Raw genomic sequence first — 18,694 nt, 5'->3', positions numbered from 1 at the left:
TTTCTGGGATTCGCATTAACGCTGGATTGTCCTGGTGATTGTTAATAACAGCCGAGGCTGACCTCAGGCATAGGAGAGAAGGCTGCCATCCATGTAGCCCGTTTTCAAGGACTTAAAGCAGGGCTCCCCAACCCTCGGGCCACAGACTGCTCCTGGTCTGTGGCCTGTTAGGAACCGGGCCGCACAGCAGGAGGTGAGCGGCCGGTGAGCGAGCGAAGCTTCATCTGTATTTACAGCCGCTCCCCATCGCTCGCATTACCACCTGAGCTCCGCCTCCTGTCAGCATTATGGTGAGTTGTATAATATAATTATTTCATTATATATTACTATGTAATAATAATAGAAATAAAGTGCACAATAAATGTAATGCGCTTGAATCATCCCAAAACCGTCCCCCCACCCCACCACAGTCTGTGGAAAAATTGTCTTCCATGAAGCCAGTCCCTGATGCCAAAAATGTTGGGGACCACTGACTTAAAGGACTCCCTCCTTGGTCATTTATACCCTTTCCCTGATAGAACTTGCTACATTCAGACCCCAACTGCTGGAATAAGAGGTTCATTCTTTTGGCTTGAGACATTAGGGTTAAAAAGCTATTACCTCAGGGATGGGTCATTTACTAAGTGCTTTATGCCCATGTGTATTTGCCCCTCAGATCAGGTCTCTAGAGCGTGATCTGATAGAGAGAAGGGCAGGAGGTATCCACCAGTGAGCAGGGCAAGGTGCACTGTGATAGAGCAAAAGCTCTTGTTTTCTCTGAAACACCTTGTCTGATCCTGGCTGTAACTCATGTATCAGATCAGGCTCAAGGTACAGAGGGCAGTGCAAGGACTCGATTTAAATCACTGGATCCAGCCTCCTCATCCTCATAATTCGCTATTGATGAGCAACACTTCTAATCAGAGCTGAGTGTCTGCAGTCTGGCCTTTCTTGGTCCCCATCCCTACCCCAGGTGTGTTGATTACAAAGAAACCACAAAACATCCTAACAAGGAGAGAGGAGAGAAACAAAGTTAGACAATCCACAACCTGGGCTTTCTTCTGATATATGAGGGCTGACTACCTTAAAAGAGTCAGGCTGGATTTACTGGAGTTTTATATTGGATCCCAGGTGTCGGTACTATAAATGCAGCCACTTACCCATATTCTAAACTGAAAGGTCACATGCCCCTCAATAATGTGCAATTTGGAAATAACATCTAGATGTGACCCCATGCCTGTCCAAGGTGTCATTATTTTGATACATTCACCAAAATTTTGGCACTCAAAATTTATCTCCAACAACTTTCCTTCAGGAAGAGGCCAGGCAAGCTTGTGGTTAAGGGAAAAGCAGAAACTCCCTTAAAAAAAATGCTCTAGGCTTGAAGTGTCAAGATTTTTTCCTAGTGCCACCTCAAATGAGATGTATGTGTTGGTCTTGTCCCCTGGCCCATCCCTCTAAGGAGTCCTGCCCAGGATGTTCCTGGGAACTCTTGTGTAGAGAGTATATTTGTAGTTTTCATTACCAGGAAGCCATCCTCTTTCATTACCACGAGGATATCCACGAGGCATTGTCTTCTTGGACAATCGCAAAAATAACATTTTAGTATTACTCATGGGAAAGCTATCTGTTGAGTGTTGTTTCTTTAACTGGACATTTAGCAAAATTGATCCCAACACCCTCACAGAAGAAGTACGTGGCTTTAAAAGCAGAGCCACAGGGCTTCCCTGGTGGCACAGTGGTTAAGAATCCACCTGCCAATGCAGGGGACATGGGTTCGATCCCTAGTACGGGAAGATCCCACATACCATGGAGCAACTAATCCCATGTGCCACAACTACTGAGCCTGCGCTCTAGAGCCCGTGAGCCACAACTGCTGAGCCTGTGTGCCACAACTACTGAAGCCCACGCACCTAGAGCCTGTGTTCCACAACAAGAGAAGCCACCGCAATGAGAAGCCCGCGCATTGCAACGAAGAGTAGCCCCCACTACTTGCTACACCTAGAGAAAGCCCGTGCAGCAACGAAGACCCAATGCAGCCAAAAATAAATAAATAAAATAAATAACTTTATTTTAAAAAATAAATAAAGTAGAGCCACAGACATATACCCAGAGAAAACTCTAATTGGAAAAGATAAATGCACCCCAATGTTCATAGCAGCACTATTTACAACAGCCAAGACATGGAAGCAACCTAGATATCCCTCAACGGATGAATGGATAAAGAAGATGTGATATATATACAATGGAATATTACTTAGCCATAAAAAAGAAGGAAATAATGCCATTTGCAGCAACTTGGGTAGACCTAGAGATTATCATACTAGCTGAAGTCAGAGAAAGATAAATATCATATGGTATCACTTATATGTGGAATCTTAAAAAATGATATAAATGAACTTATTTACAGAACAGAAACAGACATAGAAAACAAACTTATGGTTATCAAAGGGGAAAGGGGGTGGGGGAGGGATAAATTAGGAGCTTGGGATTAACAGATACGCACTACTGTATATAAGATAGATTAACAACAAGAACCTACTGTATAGCACAGGGAGCTATACAGTATATATACTGTATACATATATATACATATACATATGTATATATGTACATATGTATATGTATGTACATATGTACATATATATATGTATAACTGAATCACTGTGCTGTATACCTAACACGATATTGTACATCAACTGTATTTCAATTAAAAAAAAAAAATCAGTCTGAAAAAAAAAAAGCAGAGCCACAGGAAGCTCACAGTTGATCCAAAGAAATAAACTTCAAACATGGCCCCAGAGCTTTGATTCACTGCTCTAGCATCCCTGGGAGATGAGGCACGGGCAGTCCTCTCGGAGGTAAAGTCTGGTCCTCTAGGGAGGCTTGAGGAATCGGAGGGGTCCTGGACATGTGGGAGGTGAGCTGAACGCTGGGACCCGGTTTTCCTCTCAGATGCCCCTATTTTTCAAGCCGTCATCATCTCCAGGGGCAGAGACTGTTGGCTGTCCACCAAAATCCAGTCTTCTTTCCTCCTGGACTCAAGGCTAGAGCACCTTTCTCAGCCTCCCACGTAGCCTGGAGTGGCCATGAAACTAAGTGCTCACCAGCAGAAGTGAGAAGTGACAGCGCCACCCAGGCCTGGTCTGTAAAGCCGCCCTGAGCTCTTCTCCATGCCCTTTGCCCCCTGACCTCTAGCTGGATGGTACCACCCAGGGCCTCTTTGGAAGCCAGGTGGAAGTGGCAGGCGACCTCAGCCCAGGCCCCTGAGTGAGGCAGAGCCCCTGCTGACCCTGCGTAGGACTATTAGAGAGAAAGGCGTTTCTCCCCTGATCCACGGCATGTCAGGGCCCCTTGGTCACAGCAGGTTAGCCTTTTAGTCAAGTCAAGGGCATCCTCTTCGTCGCTCACTTCCGTGGTTTACCCTCCTCCTAACCCCCTCCCCTCTCTGCCATGTGAGGCCCTCGTCCTTTCTGATCTGGACTGTAACAGCGGCCTCCTCGCTGGGAGGTAAAGGCGGCGTGGAGGCCACACCGGGACGCGGAGGCCTGCACACACGGGCCGGCCGGCCCTCACCCTGCTGCTTCCTCAGCCAGAAATGCCCACCTCTCCCCAGCTGTGGCCAGAGCTGCTCCAGGTGTTTGCTCAAAACCCTCCACGCCCCACGCCCCACCTCTGTAGCGGGAGTGGACATAAATCTTTAAGTTAAAGGGTCCAGAGATAAGAAAGGAAGCTACAAACAAAAAAACAGATGGAAGCAGCTGGGACAAAGATGGTGATGAATCTGACCTCCAACAGACCCTGAGTCTCATTATACGCTGACTTTACCATATTTGCATATTAAATGACACACCTGCCAGCGGCCAGGACCAGACATTAAGGGCCAAGAAAGGATAAAAAGAGGGTGACACCCCACTCCCTCGGGAGAAGCCCCGCCCCTTCCCCATAGACTAATGCATAGGCCTCCCCATCATCAGCCTCACTCCTCCTCTCTTTGTCTTTAAAATTAAATCCCTCTCCCCACATGGGAGAGAAATTGATCTGGGAACTTAGTTCCCGCTTCTCCAGTCTTTGGCCACTGAATACAGCTTGTGCTGCGTTGATCTCAGCTTCGGCTTCGTTATTGGCTGCTCGAAGCCGAATGGAACAGGAACCAGAGAGCCTGGCCAGGCTGGGGGCCAAGCTGGGTCCATAGGACTTAATTCCGTAACCCAACCTTCATCTCCTCTACATCTGGCAAACTCCTACTCATCCTCGCGTTATGGACGCCTTCCCAGGTATCCCATAACTCTACCACGTGGCTCTCGCTGTTCTGTCAGCTCCAGAAGGCAGGTCTGTGTGCTGGACACTCCTCTCCCCGGTGCCTTGCCCAGTGGCCACCCACTGCGGGTGTTTGACACATGAACCAGTGAATGAGTGACAGTTTCTAAGCCCCCTGGGGCCCTCTCTCTCCCCCTATTGGATGCTGCCATCAGAAAAGCCAAGGTTCTTTCCCCCAGAGTCAAGTGCTCAGACACTGAGGCACAACAATAGGATTAGGAAAGCTTCACGGGCAGGGCTGTCAAGCCACCAAGTTCCCCCTCGGCGTCCTCCTCACTTCCCCCTCTGGTCTCAGTTCCCTTGGCTCCTGGTGCACTTGGAGAAACAAGAGGGAGGGAAGGGCAGCCTGACTTCCCAGAGGTCTGAAACATGGGGTACTTTCCACTCTGTCAGGGGTGGTGGTCTCCCTATGCAGGAAGCCATAAACCGTCAGGATGTCCCTCCTGTCCAACTGAAACAGGAGGGAAGGGGACAGGGCACAGCCTTTAAAAGATTGACATAGCTGTTGAGGACACAACAAATACTGGTTAGAACCTGCCAGGCCCAAGATGGTGGAAGGTTTGGCATCCAGTAGACTTTGAGCCTCATTATATGCTCATTGTAATACATTAGCTAGGGGGCTGCCCTGGTGGCGCAGTGGTTGAGAATCCACCTGCCAGTGCAGGGGACACGGGTTTGAGCCCTGGTTCGGGAAGATCCCACATGCTGCACAGCAACTAAGCCCATGCTCCACAACTACTGAGCCTGTGCTCTAGAGCCCACGAGCCACAGCTACTGAGCCCACGTGCCACAACTACTGAAGCCCGTGCACCACAACTACTGAGCCCGTGTGCCTAGAGCCCGTGCTCTGCAACAAGAGAAGCCACCGCAATGAGAAGCCCGCACACCGCAACAAAGAGTAGCCCCCACTCGCCACAACTAGAGAAAGCCCGCGTGCAGCAACGAAGACCCAACGCAGCCAAAAAAAAAAAAAAAAGGAACCTCCATACTGTTCTCCATAGTGGCTGTATCAATTTACATTCCCACCAACGGTGCAAGAGTGTTCCCTTTTCTCCACACCCTCTCCAGCATTTATTGTTTCTAGATTTTTTTATTATGGCCATTCTGACCGGTGTGAGATGATAACTCATTGTAGTTTTGATTTGCATTTCTCTAATGATTAATGATGTTGAGCATTCTTTCATGTGTTTGTTGGCAATCTGTATATCTTCTTTGGAGAAATGTCTGTTTAGGTCTTCTGCCCATTTTTGGATTGGATTGTTTGTTTTTTTGTTATTGAGCTGCATGAGCTGCTTGTAAATTTTGGAGATTAATCCTTTGTCAGTTGCTTCATTTGCAAATATTTTCTCCCATTCTGAGGGTTGTCTTTTCGTCTTGTTTATGGTTTCCTTTGCTGTGCAAAAGCTTCTAAGTTTCATTAGGTCCCATTTGTTTATTTTTGTTTTTATTTCCATTTCTCTAGGAGCTGGGCCAAAAAGGATCTTGCTGTGATTTATGTCATAGAGTGTTCAGCCTATGTTTTCCTCTAAGAGTTTGATAGTGTCTGGCCTTACATTTAGGTCTTTAATCCATTTTGAGTTTATTTTTGTGTATGGTGTTAGGGAGTGTTCTAATTTCATACTTTTATATGTACCTGTTCAGTTTTCCCAGCACCACTTATTGAAGAGGCTGTCTTTTCTCCACTGTATATGCTTGCCTCCTTTATCAAAGATAAGGTGACCATATGTGCATGGGTTTACCTCTGGGCTTTCTATCCTGTTCCATTGATCTATATTTCTGTTTTTGTGCCAGTACCATACTGTCTTGATTACTGTAGCTTTGTAGTATAGTCTGAAGTCAGGGAGCCTGATTCCTCCAGCTCCATTTTTCATTCTCAAGATTGCTTTGGCTATTTGGAGAACTACCATACGACCCAGCAATCCCACTACTGGGCATATACCCTGAGAAAACCATAATTCAAAAAGAGTCATGTACCAAAATGTTCATTGCAGCTCTATTTACAATAGCCAGGACATGGAAGCAACCTAAGTGTCCATCATCGGATGAATGGATAAAGAAGATGTGGCACATATATACAATGGAATATTACTCAGCCATAAAAAGAAACGAAATTGAGTTATTTGTAGTGAGGTGGATGGAGTTAGAGTCTGTCATACAGAGTGAAGTAAGTCAGAAAGAGAAAAACAAATACAGTATGCCAGCACATATATATGGAATCTAAGGAAAAAAAAAAAAAAAAGGTCATGAAGAACCTAGTGGTAAGATGGGAATAAAGACACAGACCTACTAGAGAATGGACTTGAGGATGTGGGGAGGGGGAAGGGTAAGCTGTGACAAAGTGAGAGAGTGGCATGGACATATATACACTACCAAACGTAAAATAGATAGCCAGTGGGAAGCAACCGCATAGCACAGGGAGATCAGCTCGGTGCTTTGTGACCACCTAGAGGGGTGGGATAGGGAGGGTGGGAGAGAGGGAGACGCAAGAGGAGGAGATATGGGGATATATGTATATGTATAGCTGATTCACTTTGTTATACAGCAGAAACTAACACACCATTGTAAAGCAATTACACTCCAATAAAGTTGTTAAAAAAACCAAAACAACAACAACAACAAAAATACACTAGCTAAACGACACACCCACAGGTGCCATGACAGCTCAGAGGCTGACCATAAAAGGCCAAAAAGTGGGCGGTGGCCCAATTCCTGGAAATTTCTGCCCCTTCCCCAAAATAGTTGGAATAATCCTCCCACTCATGAGCCTATCAAGTAACCCAGCCCATAAAAACTAGCCACCCCATGCTTCAGGACCTCTCGCCTTCTGAGATGGCCCACACTCTGCCTGTGGAGTGTGCTTCTCCCAGGGCCACTCTCTCTTTCCAAGATGACCCCATACCCTGGGGCTGCTCTCGCCTTTTGAGACGGTCTGCATTCTGTCTACGGAATGTGTATCTCTCTAAATAAATCCACTTCTTTTTTTTCTTTTTTTAAAATTTATTTTGGCTGCGCCAGGTCTTAGTTGAGGCATGTGGGATCTTTAGCTATGGCATGCGGGCTTCTTAGTTGCGGCATGCTTGTGGGATCTGGTTCCCTGACCAGGGATCGAACCCAGGCCCCCCCACCCCGCACTGGGAGCATGGAGTCTTTTACCCAGTGGACCACCAGGGAATCCCCTAAATAAATCCACTTCTTACCTATCACTTTGCCTCTTGCTGAATTCCTTCTGGGCTGAGACATCAAGAACCTGAACTTCACTAAGTCCTGAGACCAGGTGTGTGGTCTCAAAGACAGTGGGTTCAAGTCCCAGCCTGAGCTAGCTGTTCGGTTGCACAGCTGTTCAGCCCCACGGGCACAGGTGGGGCAGGTACTTCCCCAGCTCCGCCTCCAGCCTCTGCGGAGGTAACAGTACTGTGAGCTGAGGGGCTGCCATGGTGACCAGGAGTCTGAGAAGAGCCCCGTGGTCCTCACCACTGCACCTGTACGGGAGGCCACAGTGACAGGCTGCTGGGGCCGAGGAAGGACCAGACCCACCTTATTCCGGCAGCATCCCCCATGCTGAGCTGAGAAACTCCTGACCCCAGAGTCTCCACTCTGGGGAGGATGGTCAGTGATGGCTTTATCTGGGAGAGGAGGGGACACGATCTGGCCTGCTCAGGAAAGCAGTGGAGAGAAACAGGGAAGGCAGGCACTTCACGTGGCTCCAACCTACTGACCTACTCGTCAGAAACGCCCCCCCACCAGGATCATTGAGAGATGGAGGCCGTTCCCTCTTCTTTGACCTCACGGATTTTTTTTTCTGTTCTGTAATAGCGAGAAGTTTTGATGATGTGAAACTGCCCATAAGTCATTTTTTGCCAGGTCCCGTGGTTATGCTGATCATTTGTGGGTTTGCAACAAACGACCAGAAAGAAGTAGTTCAACAAACACAACTCACTGAACGTTAAGCTTTTCTTTTATGGAAAAGAAATACAGCAAAATCTAAGTACTAGCTTTCTAAACTATCCATGTGAGCGAGTCATTTACAAATAGGATTCAGATTGTAGAAATGACCTAGAGTTTTCCCCAGTGAGTCAGCTTATGTTTATGTAAAGGATGGGAAGGGCAGACTCGGGGCTGGGAATCCAGAAACGCGGGCTCCAGCTCAGCGCAGCTCTGCCACCTGTTCTGACTACCAGGAGCCTGTGTCTTCCGCCAGGTTGTTTGCTTCTCTGTTTATCTAGGGCCCTTCGGGTTCTGCAGCCTGTGTTGTCCCCTTGCAGGAGATGTGGGACCCCAGCCCAGTTGGGTACAGAAGGAGGCATCCAGCGATGCTGTCCAATGTCTTAAAATTACTGTCATAATGCGTTTAAATTCTTTGGGGGAAAAATATTTCTAAGACCTGGTCTTTGCACTCTGATTTCTTGTGAAAGTACTCCTGGACCTCCTTTCCCCATCTCCTGACCTTCAAGTATTTCAGTAGTTTCCCCAGCTCTCCTTTCCTCCGGAATTTTTCTGAAAAGTCTTAAATTTGAATTTCACGGTCAGTTGAAGGTTACGTGCAGGATTATCTTACGGCCTTTCTTTGGCTGGTGCTTAATTCTGTTTTGGAGAAAAACTACCCTTCCCCGTTTCCCCCGCCGCACAACACAGCAGACAAAAGCCATTTGCAGAATCATCAACTTTTAATGATTCTGCTGAAATTGGCCTCCTCAGAGGCGGCGATCATGGCGAATGCGTGTCTGCTTTGAGATTCCCAGCCGGGGCCCCAAGGCAGCTCGGGTTCTTACCTGGCCCCTTTATCAAATCTGGCCATCAGATACCATCGGATTGATTTCACCTGGGGCTCTCGAACGGAGGGAGGAAGCAATCAGAACGGCTTGGCTGAGGGTTTAGGGTGAGCTGAGAGGGGCAGGGCCTGCATGCGCTTCCAGGGCCATTGAAATGGTTTGAGTCCTAGAAAGAAATGTTAGGAGCTCCAAAATGTGAAGAGAAAATGACGGAGTCAGATCGATGTTAACGTTTCTAACACCAAATCGTAAAGTCTTTAACATTTTTTGTAGCAACGTGCACTTAGCGTGGAATATGGGCTACCCGACAGAATGTTCCGGATGTGGTGTGGCGGAGGGAACCCCGGCCTGGGCAGCGGGAAGGCAGCCAGGGCCCTGGAGGCGTCCAGGGCTGCTTTTGGCCCCTGGAGGAGGCTGAGCCAGGCCGGACTAGGGCGTGGCAGGCGAGGCGCCCAGGACTCACACACTAGACCAAGGTCTTCCTCCTGGGTGTGGCCCTGCTCTTCCACGAACCTGCTTGCCTCCTACAAGTGTGCACCCCAGGCACCCCCGTCTCAGTCCTGGGTCAGCTTGGGGTTCCGTGACACACGCCTGGATCCTTGGTATAAAGTCCCCCTTTGTGCTTAATCCAGCTTGAATTGGTTTTTGTTACTTGTAAACGAAACTCTGAAGGCAAGAATCCGGAGCCCCTTGGCCGCCCCCCTTTCCCTTTCCGCAACAGGGCAATCTAGTTTGTTGATTAAAGAGAGCAATAAAATATCAAAGCCTTTAAACCGACCTCCACAGGTTTAGGGTATCTACTTGAAGAGCGCTTTTGCTGTAATTATCCAAATAAGTAATTTGTTGCCTATTATATAAGTTTGTAGTTATTATGTTTGTCATTTAGGGTCTGTCTCTTTCTGCTGGGTTCCATGCAAGGTAGGGTAGGGATCTCTGTTTTCATCACTTTTCTATCAAGTGTCTGGCAGGGGCTCTATATATCTCAGAGGAATGATAAGCACCGTCTTGCTGCAAACACCCTTCATAGGAGTCCTGCTATTAGAAATAACCCTGCTAGGTCACTATCAATTCAATTCTTTACCTTACCTCCAAAGGGATGGATGAGGAAAAGCTAGGATGGATGAGGAAAAGCTAGGATGGATGAGGAAGAGTCTTCACAGGTCATTTGATCTGGTGTCATTTTATAGATGAAGGAAAACAGGCCCAATGGCCTGAACCAAGTCTCACAACCACAGAGCAACAGCCCAGGATTAGAGCTTGGGTCTCCCTGCTCGGCTATCTTTCTGCTACAGCAAATACCCTCTCATTCTTGGTCCTTGTGGGTGAGACATCGGCCAAGGGCTGCTTTTCCCTCTACTTCCTAATGATGAACATGCCACAGGGCACAAAGGTAACCAGATGGGAGACAGTTCAGCTTTCCTGCCCCCAAAGCACCAGCGAAACAGAAGCTGCAGACCCAAGAACTGTGGCAATCCGTTATCTTTCTACTCTAATCTTTAGAACAGGGGTTATTGGACTAGCCTGAAGTTGTATCTTGGACCCGAGAAGAGGGGACAGCCCAGGCAGTTTCTAAGATGAGTCACACTGTTTTTCTGAGCCCTGATTTTCCAGATTCAACCGCTTCCTTGATGAAATAATCAACCTCCAAATTGCTTTGCCCTGGCCATCAAGATAACGCCCAGGAGAAAACCGGATCCCCTTTTGACAGATAACAGAATAAATGACCATGAATATTCAGTGGTACACAGCATGCTGAAACCCCTGTGGTTTAGCACGGGAAAAATAAAAACAAATCCAGGAAATGCTGGTGGTATGTGTCCAACTCCTGAGGCTGCCCAGCAGATAGATCATTGGGAAGAATTCAGGAGTGGAGTGGTTAGGTGAATGTATCAGGACAATTCAGCCATGTGTCTCATTAACAGACCAAAGAGTGAGTCTGCTCACCAAGGCTGCAGTGAGAAAGTGCAATGCTCTGCTGAATTGTGATCAGCTCAGAGTATTTCCATTTTATTTCTCACCCATGATTTATAATAGCTGAAAGCATAGCAATGTACCTACGGTGGTCAAGGTATTAAAAGAAGTTAGAAATAAGGTGTAGCAATAAGATGAAAACTCTGATAATCTGGCATGAAATTAATTCTATACATGTATTTTTTTTCTTAATATCCAAAAACTGGGAAAAGCTAGATGCTTGGCATTTGGAGAACTCTGGAAATGGAGAAGAACCAGTCCCAGATGCCAGAAGACGGATGGTTACTCTGGAAATGTACAACTGGGGTACAGTTGGAGAGGTTTTGCTTTGAAAAACAAAAACTCCCTTGGTTTATCACTACCAGGGGGTGAATTTTCTTTCACAGAAGTCCGTTCCACAGTCCTTGTGATCTGAGATAGCTGGGCAAGACAAACGCTAGCTGTGGTTACCCTTGGCTGGCGAATAATTTGGCATCCCTTCAAACTGACATTCTTTAAATATTTTTTCAACATTTTCTTAGTTGGGGCAGAAAGAACAGATTGTCTACTAAGGAAACCTGTATACCTCTTTCTTTATGTTCAGAAGAAAGGATTTATTCTATGCCTGTGAAAGACAAAAACGCACCGGATAATTAAGGAGATGATTTTATTTGGGCTATTGCAAGAGAAAGAACATAATTAATGAGGAACGTCTCGATGTAAAGGAAGGGGGCCTGGTTTTATAGAGGCAGGAGGACCAGGAGGTAATCCACCAGGCCTCTAGCATCCAGAGAGCGGACAGCAGATCTTATCTAAGTCAAGTGGAGAAGCCAGGTTCTTTGCAATTAAGGTCAGCTGTTTCCCAGAGCACAAGAAAGTGGGGTGGGGGAGATTTCGGGATGCAAAGGGGTGGGTTTTTTTTTTCCATTGCTTTTTTTTCCAGGAGCACATGGCTCCGGTCAAGCCAAACATCACCATGGGGCTTCCCTGGTGGCGCAGTGGTTGAGAATCTGCCTGCCAACGCAGGGGACACAGGTTCGAGCCCTGGTCTGGGAAGATCCCACATGCCGCGGAGCAACTGAGCCCGTCAGCCACGATTACTGAGCCTGCGCGTCTGGAGCCTGTGCTCCACAACAAGAGAGGCCGCGATAATGAGAGGCCCGCGCACCATGATGAAGAGTGGCCCCCACTTGCCGCAACTGGAGAAAGCCCTCGCACAGAAACGAAGACCCAACACAGCCAAAAATAAATAAATAAATAAATAAATAAATAAATAAATAATAAATACATAAATAAAAACTAGTAAATTGGCCACATAAGATCTTTAAAAAAAAAAAAATCACCATGCCCTAAACGACAACATCTGAATTTTTTTAGAATTGTCTTTCATGTCACCGTTTTCCCTGATATTTATAACTGGGCAGCGTAAATCACTCACACTCACAAAGACCTGCTCAAATCATCTTTCATGTGCTTTCTTCTGGCTTGTGTGTGGCCAACCCTGCCCTACTTTTCTGAACTTCTTGTTCCCCAGTTTTCTTTTGCTATTTTCTCAATCTGGCAATTGTGTGGCGAAACTATTCAAGAGTTTACAATGTAGATAATAAAAGGAATCACTCGTGTCCAGTTACCAGCAGTGGACATTAGGCATTATCTTAGGTGACCATCATCCGGTTGGTGTGAGGTTCAGGGCTGGGTCTGTGCAGGTCTGTTCAGGACGATTGTATACAGCACGGTACAAAAGCGCTCTGTAGAAATATGTTGGCACTGCTGAGGAATGGTGGCTGTTTGATTGGTTTTTTTTGTTTGCTTTTTCCCCCAGTGAGGATATTTTACATTTTGCCAGTTATGTGAAGAGTCCTGTGTGCAAGCTGGCATTGATGGGCACCCTACTTCCCATTTATTCTAATGATTTCTTAAATTATTATTGAGATGTAATTCACCAATCATAAAATTCATCCTTCTAAAGTGTATAATTGAATGATTTTTAGTATATTCACAGGGCTGTACAACTACCACTACCATCTAATTCCAGAAGATTTTTAAATACCTCAAAAAGAAGCCCATGCCCATTTTTTAAAAAAATATTTACTTATTTATTTAGGCTGCGCCGGGTCTTAGTTGCGGCATGCGGAATCCTTAGTTGCGGCATGTGGGATCTAGTTCCTCAACCAGGGATCGAACCTGGGCCCCCTGCATTGGGAGCGTGGAGTCTTACCCACTGGACCACCAGGGAAGCCCTGAAGCCCATAGCCATTTACAGCCATTCCCCATTGCTCCCTGTCCCCAGCTCCTGGCAACCTTTAATCTATTTTCCGTCTCTATCCATTTGCCTCTTCTGGACATTTCATGTGAACGCAATCATAGAATATACGGCTTCTTTTTGTGTGTGTGACTTCTTTCACTTGCCATAACATTTCAAGTTTCATCCGTGTTGTGGCATGTATCAGTACTTCATTTCTTTTTATTGCTAAGTAATATTTCATTGTACGGATATACCACATTTTATTTATCCATTCATTGGTTGATGGACATTTGGATTGTTTCCAACTTTTAGCTATTATGAATAAGACTGTTATGAACATTTCTGTACAAGTGTTGGCTTAGACATATGTTTTCATTTCTCTTGGGTGTATACCTAGGAGTAGCATTTCTGAGTCATGTGGTAATTCTATGGTTAGCTTTTTGAGGAAGTGCCAAACTGTTTCCCAAAGCGGCTCTACTGTTTTACATTCCCATCAGCAATGCAGCAGGGCTCTGATTTCTCCACATCCTTGCCAACATTTGTCACTGTCCATCCTCTTTAGCACGGACACCCTAATGTGTGTGAAGTGGCATCTCACTGTGGTTTTGATTTGCATTTCCTCATGACTTGAGCATCTTTTTCTGTGCTTCTTGGCCATTTGTATATCTTCTTTGGAGAAAAACGATTCTCATTTCTTACTTGGGTTATCTTTTGACTGCTGAGTTGTAAGAGTTCTTTATGTATTCTGGATACTAATCCCTTATCAGATAGATAATTTGCAAATACTTTCTCTCATGCTGTGGGTTGTCTTTTCACTTTCTTGACAGTGTTCTTTGAAGCACAATAGATTTTAATGTGGATGAATTTCAGTTTATTTTTTGCTTTTCTTGCTTGTGCTTCAAATGATATTTTAGTACCACTTAGAGCTTCTTGCCCCAGGCAGCTGGCTGACTTGATCTGCTCCAGGCTAGGGCCTTGAAAACTTTAGAAAACACCATTATGCAATGTATATTGCTGTAATTACAGTGTTTCTCCTCAAAGATGGCATTGATGACAGCATCCAAATCCCTGAGCATCAGCTCAGAAACCTCCAAAAACACACACCGTGGGGCAAAGTGGTGCCAACTCTTCCTGTTTGAAATTTCCAAAGACCTTCACCATTTTCAATTCTCTAATTCAGTATTTCCCCAAGTGAATTTTTTGGAAAGTTCTTCCCACAAGACACCTGCAGAAAAAGGGCCCTAGGGTCCAAGAGGGCTTGCCAAGCCTCTCTGGAAGATTCACAATACGTGTTAGGAAAATAAAGTCTCTGAGAAGTTCGGCAATGAATAAACAAGTCTAAACCAACGTTCCTCAAATTATTTGAGCAAGATACTGTTACAGACAAGGAACTTAACACGTTTTTGAACAAGTGCACATTTGAATGGTCAGGAAAGGATAGGCTATCAGAGGGAACTCTAATGACCTAACACAATGCAAGTCTATTAGTAGTCATGTCAGAGTGCAATGTGGATCCCAGGGCCCTCCACCACACTACAGTCACACCATCTGGAACACGTCGCCTCCAAAATAGTCAGGGAAGAGAGAGAGTGTAGAAGCTGTGTGGGAGATGTTTATGGGCTGGACCTAGACGTTGCCCACACTCCCTTGGCCAGAATAGTCTCATTTCTCAAGATGCATTCTGGCCTCTCTGTGCACTTAGAAGGAAAAGTTTAGTGACACATCGTGTGGTACTGGCCACACATGCTTTTGGAAGCACTGCTTGACTGGCCTATGTGGCCTCAGAATGGGCATGATGTCGGTTGAGGGCACAAACCTCCAAAGCCCCGAGGGCACTTTGACCTTCACTGCTGGACCAGCTCCGTCTTGCCTCTGAGCTCCGCCCTCTTTGCAGAGCCAGGAAGAGCATCACCTACTCCCTCCCTGCACTTCCACTGCCATCATTCATGTGTCCTTCTAGAAAACACCGAGGGATGTTTGGAAGATCACATGCCAAAAACATTTTACGTTTTTATTTCATCAGAAACATTTGACAGTAGCCATTGAGCTGATGACTCTAGAAGGCTCCACTGAGAACCAGGCCAGCGGGTTACTAACATGGGCATCTGGCTCACGAACAGACCAGACGGGGTCCTGAAAAACTGACACAGCCGATGCATGAACACTGCCCACCTATAGCCTTTATCATTTAGACAGGCGATAAAAATGAGGAGGGGGAGGGCAGGTGATGCTAGTGGTAAATATTTGATGTTTTCCCAGAAAAAAAACCTAGGTCTTGGTGTGGCATCAGGAGACATCCGGAGCTCTGCGGTCTAAGGACATAAATAGCCTGAAAGACACGTTAATATTTTACACCAAAAAATCAATAACTCCCTACTGAGCGCACAGGATGCTATTATGCCTCATCAAAGTGTACTTAAAGTCTTTCCAACATCAAGTGGTGTGGCAAAGGCGAGTAAAACCCGCTGGGTGTGAGGCGAGGAAAAAGGAACCCGGGAATAGGTGATAAACCGGTTTAGAAAGATGCTGTGTGCGCCTGGCACCTGCAGTGTTCCGGAAGGCCTCCCGGGTGGGAAGCAGGCCTGGCGCAGCCTGTCTGTCCATCTGTCCGTCCGAGGCGGCTCGGCCTGCCCCGTGTCTCAGGCTGCGGCCAAGACCAGCCTGGGTCCTGCCCGATAGTGGGGGCTGCGGAGGGTGGACCCCCAAGGCTGGGTGGTCCTCGGCGCCCAGACATGAGGCAAAGCTGGTTTTGGGGCTTCCCTGGTGGCGCAGTGGTTAAGAATCCGCCTGCCAACGCAAGGCACACGGGTTCGAGCCCTGGTCCGGGAAGATCCCACATGCCATGGAGCAACCAAGCCCATGCACCACAACTACTGAGCCTGCGCGTCTGGAGCCCGTGAGCCACAACTACTGAGCCCTCGTGCCACAACTACTGAAGCCTGCGCCCCTAGAGCCCGTGCTCTGCAACAAGAGAAGCCACGACAATGAGAAGCCTGCCCACCACAAAGAAGAGTAGCCCCCGCTCGCCGCAACTAGAGAAAGCCCACGCGCAGCAACGAAGACCCAATGCAGCCAAAAATAAGTAAATAAATAAATAAAATAAGTTAAAAAAAAAAAATCTGGTTTTGGATGCAGCGTGGTAACTGGCAAAGAGCGCCCGCTTGGGAGCCAAAACCTGGTTTTGCCGCTGTGTGACCCTGTACAAGTCGCCTACTTCCCCTCCCCCATTCCCCCCGCCCCCCGCCCCCCGCGGGGCTGCTTCCTCCCCTCGGCCCAGGACGGCGGCGCCGCTGAGCCCGATGCACAGTGGGGGCTCCGGCGTGGTCGCCACCCTGTCTGCCGGTCCTTCTCCCTGAGCGTCCCCATCCCTCTCTGCCGGTCCTCGCTGCCCCGCGCTCCAGCCACGGCGTCAGGGGCGGCGCTGTTTCTCTCCGGGCTCCACCTTTGAGCAGCGGAGCAGCCTCTTCCTCTTCTGTCTCCACGGTTCCGCCCACTCACCTGAGAGTGAGAAGCGTCTCGTTTTCTACCCACCCGAGCGGCTGGGGGGATGAAGCATGGTCACGCATGTAAGTGTGAGCGCGCTGCTGGCCGCAAGCAGACGCTCGCAACATACCAGGGACTGGTGTTCGTTACTCATGTAACCGGTGGTCCCAAGGCAAACGGAAGAGGGAGCTTGCAAGAGCTGGTGACGGGGATTGTGTTCAGGGTTATGAGGAAGGAGAGAAAACATGCACCCCGTGGCACTGGTTAGTGCGGAAGGTATTCTGTCTGTCTACAGCAGAGGGCAGCTTCAGGACAGAAGGTGACCCTTCCGCATGCTTCTTTTCTCCCACAAATATTTCCCAAATAGCCCCTCCTTTGTTGCAGATACTCATGTTTCCTTGTTAGAGGCTGAGCGGTCTTTTCCAGAGTGTCTGCTCGGCGACCTGGTATTCCCCCTATCACTGCACAGTAGGATACTTCTGGGGTTCCAAAATAATTACTGTAACCCGATCTGACCGGTTCAGCTGTCACCCTATACCCTGAGGCCAAGGTTGTACAGCTGTACCTTTGTAAAAACCCCAAACCCACTGAAAAGCGTCCACAAATAATGTGGATAAAGTTTCAAGGAAAGGAAAAGGCAAAGGTTCCACTTACATCACACCTGAAAACATCAGAAAAATCTGCTGTTCACGTCTCTCACCCAAAGTTCCGCTTCCTAAGGCGGTCACGTACCTCTTCTGGTCCAGCTCCTCCCCTCCCTTTCTGCACACTCCTTGCCCCACTCCACCCACAGGCTCTCTCTACACCCTCATTTGCATCCCTGCTCAGAAAAACAAAGTTTATGCTTTGGGTTGTACCCACAGGAAAGCAGAAAAGGAGAGATTAATCAAGGGGTGATATTTTCCTAGTCACAAGGTAAATGTAAATCCATCTTTAATAGTTTTTAGTTTTTATACACTAAGATTTATTTTTCTCCCTTCTAGTAGCAAAATAGCAAGAAATGAAAGTCTCCTGTCTGGTTAGGGAAATGTAATTTACTTACTGTTTCTCTCCTGTAAGTTCCTAGTCTGGAGAAAATAGTCTCAGAATGTCTAAAGTGAAATTTAGTTTTTACTTCGCTTTGAGGATAAGTAACCTGGTAAAGAAATACAGAGGAGTTGAATTTTCTGTAAGATACATTTTCCTAAGGATCCCACTCAATTTAAAATGCACAGGGACTTCCCTGGTGGCGCAGCGGTTAAGAATCCGCCTGCCAATGCAGGGGACACGGGTTCGAGCCCTTGTCCGGGAAGATCCCACATGCCGCGGAGCAACTAAGCCCGTGCGCCACAACTACTGAGCCTGCGCTCTAGAGCCCGTGAGCCACAACTACTGAGCCTGCGTGCCACAACTACTGAAGCCCGCGCGCCTAGAGCCCGCGCTCCGCAACAAGAGAAGCCACCGCAATGAGAAGCCGCGCACTGCAACGAAGAATAGCCCCCGCTCACCGCAACTAGAGAAACCCGCCTGCAGCAACGAAGACCCAACGCAGCCAAAAAATTAGTAAAATTTTTTTTAAAAATCATTTAAAATGCACATAATTCAGAGCTAATAATAGAGGGTATTTTTATTTAGCAGCTAAAGTATGACACTTCTCCCCGAATCTTGTAGAGCAAGGCACTGACTACCTTTGTTCTGGGTCATCTTTCCAAGAATCTGAGTATAATGAACAGCGAGGGGAAAGGGTAGGTGTGACTAAAGCTGTCCCTCTCTGTAATAAAGGTCAGATACGCTTGTTGTCTATTATAAAAGATGTGGTTTTTCCATGAGCTCGGGGGCCTTCTCCTGCAGTGTAACCCACTGTGGTACAGGGGTCACCTGGCCGTCTCTGTGTGGCCCTGGGAGCTGGGGCTCTGGGAACTGGCACAGATGCTGCTACTATTGCTGTGAGTGGTAAACCATCCTCCAG

General features: G+C 47.3%; 1 long non-coding RNA gene across 1 annotated transcript in view; it reads right to left on the bottom strand.

The window, feature by feature from the left end:
* LOC103002641 (uncharacterized) overlaps nt 1-17,470 on the bottom strand; it is a 34,101-nt gene extending 16,631 nt beyond the window's left edge. Inside the window, exon 1 of the long non-coding RNA XR_452470.1 lies at nt 17,401-17,470. This is a non-coding gene — a long non-coding RNA (uncharacterized LOC103002641). The remainder of the gene's footprint in view (nt 1-17,400) is intronic.
* Between the last annotated feature and the right edge of the window lie 1,224 nt (nt 17,471-18,694).

Source organism: Balaenoptera acutorostrata, chromosome 12 (assembly GCF_949987535.1).
Source record: "Balaenoptera acutorostrata chromosome 12, mBalAcu1.1, whole genome shotgun sequence".
Taxonomy (NCBI): domain Eukaryota; kingdom Metazoa; phylum Chordata; class Mammalia; order Artiodactyla; family Balaenopteridae; genus Balaenoptera; species Balaenoptera acutorostrata.
Note: the sequence above shows the minus strand (reverse complement) of the source record. Positions and strands in the feature narration are given on the sequence as shown.